The sequence below is a fragment of the Sitodiplosis mosellana genome, unplaced genomic scaffold (assembly GCF_009176505.1).
Source record: "Sitodiplosis mosellana isolate CC-2019 unplaced genomic scaffold, AAFC_SMos_1.0 Smas_scaffold_6191, whole genome shotgun sequence".
Lineage (NCBI taxonomy): Eukaryota > Metazoa > Arthropoda > Insecta > Diptera > Cecidomyiidae > Sitodiplosis > Sitodiplosis mosellana.
This window is the reverse complement of record NW_022601432.1, coordinates 2256321-2264206: the sequence shown is the minus strand read 5'-3', so window position 1 is coordinate 2264206 and position 7886 is coordinate 2256321. Positions and strand designations below refer to the sequence as shown.

Here is a 7886-nt window from a genome sequence, read left to right as displayed (position 1 = left end):
AACACGCATTTTTTTCCTAACCAAATGTGATTTACGCTATAAGCAGAAAAATGTATATTTTTTACTCATTCCATTTAATGTAACTATGCAGAATCATTTCTATTTACAATATTTATTTTTTTTTTTTTTTTCAATCATGAGAATTGAATAAAAACAGCCAGTCTTTGGCGGTGTATTATTATATTATTATATTATTATATTTATAGTGATTTGACACTTTTGACTCTTTTCCGATTTTCTCGACAAATACGCAATTTTTCAAAAATCTAAGTATGAGGTCTTTCTCAATTTATCGTGGCACAAAACATATATCAAAATGATTCAAAAACAAAAAATTGTGCATCAAAGGGTTAAGCTAAAATTCTGATTAACAGCGTATCATATTAATGTTTATAAGGTAAATAACTACAACAGTAAGCTGTCTTTAACATATGTGCGGATACTAGAAACCGGATGCTGAAATGCTTTCAATTTCATTTTGAAGCACACCATTTTCGTCAGATTGAATTCGTGTGTTTACCTTCCAATTCAATCAATCAAATATTTATTGTTTGATTTCCTACGTTTGCATTACATTCGTTGGTGTATGACTTTTTTGGTCGATGTTAAGAAAGACGGATATGTGCACCGAATTTGAGCTATGCAGACAGGAAATTGTTCCTATTTTTCAACTTAACAATCTTCGTTGCACATTGAAAGTCATGCATTTTTTCAATATGTCGTTACACAACAGAGACTAAATTCAAATTGATATGATGATTTCTACCATTATCATAATAACAACATTATGCCAGCTGTGGATGTATAAAATACGCGCAAATAAAAATGGATGAAATTTTTGTTTTTTTTTTTTCAACGAACAATTTTAACATGCATCAGTGGAAGGAAATGAATTTGAATTATTAAACAGATTGTTGATTCGTTTGAACATTGTATTAACGAAAATTCGCTTGAAGCTTTTGAATGTCTTTCTTTGCTTCATTTTCCCACACATAAGTGCAGATGAGAAAAGACGAACAAAAAAAAAATTTGATTGCTCATGAATAGTTGCTGAAATACAATTTGTTTGGCAAATACTATAAATAGTATATGGAGAGTGAGAGAGACAGAGAAAATTAGAGAGACTGTGAATGCGAATGTCGCTGACACAATTCAGGGCAATTGCAATTCATCGTATAATTCCACTTACGGATGTTACCATCAAATACAATCACATGGCCAAATATTGAAGAAAAATGTGAATGAAATAGACTTTCAACCAGAGCATGGCTACGACAACACAACTACTGGCCCATGGGCTTGCAAGCATAATAAACAGAAACAAAACGAAATGAAACTTAAAATGAAGAAAACATGAAATTCCAAATGTGCTGTAATAAAAGTATACGGCAAGAAAACGGAAATGGCCGTGCATATAAAGTTTTGCCAAAGTGTAATAAACAAATCGTATAGATATGCATATTCGATTTGTTTAAGCATCGAATTTTGATTTGGTCTCTTGGTACTTTCGGCAAATTTTATGAAGGCATCGAGTAAGCAAGCGAACCGACTGTAAAAGTCATATAGTCATAGCATATGTGCGAGCGAAGTGTATTATTAATACATGATATTTTGGCAATGGAACGAATCGCTTATTTCATGTTCAAAATACGAAAGTACGATTGTCGAACGGGAGGCATACAGGTAACGAGGCCTAGGGGCGCTTGAAGACGAAAACGAAAAAAATATATAACCAAAATTTCTTTAAAGCCACCGATGTACTGGTGTTGAATAGCAAATTCACGTGTCTCGCTAAATTCGTGATTTTTCGATGTACACACACGAACGCCAGCAAAACGGTCGGATCCAAGAACAAAACATGGTTTGACACAACAACAAAAAAACAACAAGAGACGGAAAAAAACTTCGTTTGCAAAGCCCGATTTACGATTAAAGCGATCCACGTACACGAATTTGTTGTCGTCGACATTGATTCAGCAATCATTGATGTCATTTTATATGAAACTGTTACTAACGTGTATCGATGAATTGGTGATCCATTTAAAGATAAGCTACTCGAGACCCATTGCTGTTGTTGTTATTTTTTGTTTCGCATGGAAAAAGCAAAGAGACCCATACACACACACACACACACACATAAGAATGGAAAATCTCATGAAAGCAAAATTTCCATTTGGCTTAAATAACGATGGGAATATAGTTTGAACACTGTGAACGCGCTTATCTCTATCGTTCTCTAATAAAGGTAAAATAAATGTTTAATAGCACAAGGACAATTTCAAAATTGTACAGCATTCAACCCGTTGATTGCATAAAACTTAATTTTACTTATCAGTTACGTACGATGGTGTGTGTGTGTGTGTGTGTGTGTGTGTGTGTGTGTGTGTGGCAGAATGCGCAACGATTTTCAGGCAAACGAAACCATGACAGCACACCGCTCAGCTTAGTGTCGAAATGCTACTTTAGAGCAAAAACGGTTGGCCCCTTCAAGTCTTGCATCTTTCCATTTACATTGTGATGGGCAACAATTTGCATGAAATACACAAACAAAATGGTTTGTATCGTTGTATTCCATTTTGCAACGCTTCAAATTCGATTATTCGATTGATGTAACACAAATTGCCATTCGTGCGCATATACCAACAACAATAGTGGAAAGAAAAAAACGGGAGTCGAATGTAATAAAAAGAGTAACATTCTGTTTGAGTTGCAGCACAAATCTGATCGAACAATATTTGTCTTTGCCATTCAATTTTAATGGCAGCATCGTGTTCGATTATAGTAATTGGACTAGTTGAACATCACAATAGTTGGTAAAACTACTGTAAGAGAAAGCAAAAAATGCAAATGAACGACAAAAAGCGATGTAGTGAATGTCGAAACGGTCAAAGTGATATGCAAGTAACTGGCAATTTCTCTCATGTGCACACGAAAAATTTCACGGTGTGCCATATTGTATAACAGTCTGTTGCTTCGGGTGAAAAATGTTAATCATTGACAATGGCAATACTGTGCCCGTGTCAAAAGCGAAACGATGATCTATCATGCTCTCAATGCATATTATATCATCGAAATTCATTTTAATAGAACCAATTTTTTAGCCAGTGGCACTCAACCAAAATGAAATACCCTTGTGAATATTACAATGAAGATGGCATTAAATTTGAATGGATTCGCGTCTCTGTGTCGCTTTTCCTCTCTCTTGCTAAACCTTGTTGCAACGACAGTCGACGTTATTCATTCCATTTTGTTCGTTACTTTTGTTGCATTGTCTGTCTATTTATTTACAAATGTTTTAAGTAAAATACTTTGCTATTTGCTCATATTAACGTGGCGCCGTACAGGAATAAGACAGAGATAAAGCGAACTTAAACTGAAGCAAAAGTGAATTTCACGTAAATGATGAATCGAATGTTAGCCAGACAAATAAAATAGAAAAAAAAAATAAAAATAAAGAAAGCCCGTCGAAATAAAACATATTATTTCATCTCCGCTTTGTCTTGACAAATCAACAATATGAACGCTACTCACTTAAACAATTCACGCACGCTTTTCCATTACAATGGGACTGTAATGCCTCATTTCAAACGAATTCTTGCTCATGAAATATATAAATAAATGTCGAATAATGTACTTCGGCCGACGCTTTTCTTTTTTCCTTCTCTTTCATTTTAGTCATTGCGATCAATTTAATAAAAAGCAAAATAGAAAACTTACTCGCTAAGCACTGTACGAATATTTTCATTTAATTATGACCACATTTAAGTGCAACGCACAAAACTTCTGATGACTGGGTGCTTTTTAATTGAATGATGACTCGTCGAGTCAAATGCTTGTATCGCGGAAAATCATTCCGCCAAACTGAGTGAAATGTGCGGCGCTCAATGTGCAGGCATTATTTTGATCATGAGACGGAGATAAAATCATACACCCTACAAACAGTATATAAAGAAACGAAATAAATTTTAATATTCCACATTGAAATGCAATTGCAATCGAAAGTTTTCGGTTGGATGTTATTATTACTTTGTTTTCGTCTCGTGTCTTCTGTTGCTGTTGTCTGCTTTATCTGTCGTCGTCGTAGGAATCATTTACAGACAATTTGTGTGCCGACAAGTTGTTTGACATGAATGCTTTCGAATCGTAACTTTGGAATAATTACGAACAATTCGATTAAAATGTGAGGCCTTTTCAAACGGAAAACATTGTCTTTTTTTTCAGAACTTTCGGGTGACTGTCATTGAGCTAGACGCGTGTTTCGGACAAACTGTGGATATTCAACGAATGACCTTTGGGCTGATCATTTATAGTGAGTATGAGGCACATTTTTTCATTTTCCTTGAGTCGATACGTAGTTTTTACCTTGAGTTTTGAATTCGATTCACATTTATTTCGACTCCAGCAATTGACCTGCTAGGACAAGAAAAAACTTGAACAAGAACATTGAACCTGAAGTGTTTGATGCCAAGTAGAACGAAACGAAAACAATTAACAATTACAAATAAAGAAATCAAAATTGATTTCACAAGGGTCTCCTTGGCATTCGTAGATTAGAGCTTTTTTTTTCGAGAAGGGACAAAATATCCAAGTTTTTAAGCATGACCTTTCTCAAAGCGAAGAGAACTTGACGCCTATCTTTTTGCCCGTGTTTAAAAGATAAATATTTACAAACGCCGAGAGTTTTTCACCGGTTTTTGTGTGTTGGGAGTGTGATTATTTATTGGAAGTAATTGATATGAATTTGGTGAAATTCCTTTTGAAATCCGATATGCAAAACAGTTGGGCGAGCCGAAGTTGAAACATTGACGAAATTGATCGTTGCATTCAAAATCAAACACATTCCAATGAAGCGGAAAAATAAAGTATCCTTCAGATCCACATGAAAATTCCAAAAACTCAAATTTCGATTGGAATTATGATTTTTATCGAGAAAAAAAAATCGTTTATCCGTCTTCTTATTCGCCTGCTTCTGAAATCTTGCGTATGCATTTGAGTGCCTTTGAGCATAAAAGAAAGCGAAGAATAAAAAAATTTAAGCCAACGTTTTCATTGATCGAGTCGAATATTACGGATTAGGTCCGGTATAATTTTTTTATTCACCGCTAGCATAAGGGCAAAATGGAAATATGCAAGCATGGATGTGGAGAGAATGAGATATCCAAGCATGGAGTGAGAGAGAGAGAGAGAGAGAGAAAGAAAACGAAAAGGAGAAAAAAAAGAAAACAAAGCGGCATTCAAAAGATAACGACCAATGAAAATACCGACCGGTGAGTTTGGAACAAACGAATCTGTTGAAAAACAGCCAAACGCATTCATTTCTCGTAAATTATCCAACATCTTTATTACATGTAATCGAAACAATACGTTACACAGTCGAAATAAATAACAATCTGTAAGGAAAGAACGGACACGCGTTTAGAACGCCAAAAGGGCTCATGTACGGTGCTTTCAAAATGTTGTTTGGTATTCTCAGCTTGAATTCTTTTTTTTTCTCTCTCTCTTTCTCTCTTTGCTTGTTTACTCGAATGGAAGGGGTTTATGCACCAGTATTCCATTCATTCTTTGATATTCTATCCGAAATATTCCATTTCACCGTTTACTGTTGTTGTTCCGCTGGTTTTTCTTTTTTTTGCTCATTCATCCCATTGTATATAAATTCGCGTTACCATTTTCGTTTCATCGCTTTTTGTTCGTTTTCCGACATTCGATTAATTTCGGCAACAACTTAAAACATCAACTGCAGAAGTCGATTCACTTGGCTGTTGCCGTCGTCACCGTCACTATTGTTCCGTTGTTCACGTTTATTGCATATATCTCGTTGTAGCGACAGCAATAGTGGCAAGGATATTTAATTTATTGCGTAAAAGTTCAGCTGAATAAATTAAATAGTTCAATTTAAATCTAAGCTCGTTTCGTCCTCTTCATCTCTCTCACCCGAACATCCCTTACTCCCATTCGCTCACTCTTTCGTCAAGCAGCGCGAGTGTTTGTATGCTCATGTTTCGCTTTAATCTCATTTTATGTTAAAGGACAAAGCCATAAAGGAAGCCGTTTAACTTGATCGCAATTATGTGCCACCGCAAATTCAATAAATAAAAAAAAGGCATTGGAATAACTAACGGAAATAGCAAACTTTGTTGCTGGTGCTTTTTACTCTATCCGCTTTTTTCTCCAATTGAATGTTCCAGACGAAAAAATGTTGGACGAAAAAAAATTACACCGTTTTTGGCCATTTGCAATAAAAATAAAAATGTATCACTTTCGCATTGATTGCGATGGCTTTTTTTTCGCCTTTGCTAGCCTTGCAAATCCCATGCAAAATGTCATGGATTATTTCACAAATGCTTAAACGCATCGCGTGTTCTTTCTCATTCGCTGGGTTTTCCTTGGTCTGTTTTTGTGGTGGCAAAACGAGCATTTTGAATAATTCAAAGTGCATCAGTTTTAGCCATCAAATGATGGCTCGTTGTAACCAAGCGAACGCGAGCGAGCAATCACTGTAAAATTCGATTGATACATATTGTTAATGCCTCCTCCTAAGTATTGCCACTTCTCGGTTGTGGAGTTTTCATCTAAATTCCAAATAAATAACCAATTACTTTTACGAGCAGTAATTATGTAACGAATCAATAAACGCCAACACTAAAAACCCGAAATAGGTAAATGGTGCACCATTTTTCGTTAAGCTTTACATAACTCTTATTGTCGGTAAATGTGACATTTCCACTCATTGCCATAGATTTATACAGTCTTTTTTTAGTATCGTTTTTTCCCTAAATACCGCGAAAATGTCTCACATTTGAGTTGAATACACCAATTCGCTTAATTGAACCATTTAGGACGAAAAAAACTAGTCAAATAAGTTGATTTCAATTTCCAAAGATTAACTTAATTTAATTCGAAAGCAATACAAATTACAATACAATTCCATTTTCTGCGAAGATCTGATATTTGGAAAAAATCTAAAGAAATTGGCGGAATCTCAGTCGAACTCGAAAACGTGCACATCACTTGAGAATCATCGGATTTGTTGGTGCGTCGGTCGGTTGCTATCCCCATTTCATAATATTATTTGGAAGAGAAAATGAACGAGACTGGGAACGAAAATGAGAAAGAGCGAGAGTGAGAGTGAGAGAGAGCAAGACGGAGGATCGAAAGAGAAAAAAACATACACAACAAGGTTCCAAACAACATCAAACACAAGTGGCGTGCTATTCAAATACAAAGCAAAAAATGAGTTGGCAGCAAAACGAATAAGAAGAAGAAGAACAGATGGACACTAAACAGACCAATCGTATAATTTCAGTTCATAAAATTAACGGCAGAGAATTGATGGTGTTGTTTTCATTGTTTTAAAATGGTTGTGTTTACTGCCATTCTGTTTGCTACCGAGAGTTGCAGCCGTAAATTAAGCGACTAAAAGGATGGAATTACTTGAGACAGCATGGATACTCTGGCTTACGCTCCCTCTCTCTTTCTCCCAAATAAAAAAGTCCACATGATGTCGCGAACATTACACACCAAATCAAAAAATATTCCAAAACTCTGATTCTGTATACCGTTCGTTTCTTCATCCTTCGGCAAAAGAGTTTCATCCTTCGGCAAACTTTTTGGCACGAGCCAAGCACGATGAGAAATGGCCGACAACAACGCAATAGAAAATACTAAGAAAGCATGAGATCGAAAAAAAACCTACGCAAACCGAATAACGGGGATAAAGCAGGAGCTCTGTAAAATAAAATGCAATTTGATTTGAAATGCGAGTTTTGGCGCCGTGGTCTATCGACTTTGATGAGGCATTTACGAGCAGTTAGAAGTCATTAAATAAACGCGTGAAATGGCAACACGCGCGCCCAATGGCCGTCGAAAATAAACAAAAAGTGAAC

General features: G+C 35.7%; 1 protein-coding gene across 2 annotated transcripts in view; it reads left to right on the top strand.

Moving 5' to 3' along the window:
• LOC129576701 (G-protein coupled receptor dmsr-1) overlaps positions 1 to 7886 on the top strand; it is an 86360-nt gene that overhangs the window by 37660 nt on the left and 40814 nt on the right. The window contains exon 2 of one of the 2 annotated variants that reach the window (XM_055462177.1): positions 4222 to 4309. The exons of the other annotated variant lie outside the window; for it this stretch is intronic. The gene's annotated coding sequence lies outside the window, so the exon portion shown is untranslated. The remainder of the gene's footprint in view (positions 1 to 4221; positions 4310 to 7886) is intronic. 2 annotated transcript variants of the gene reach the window in all.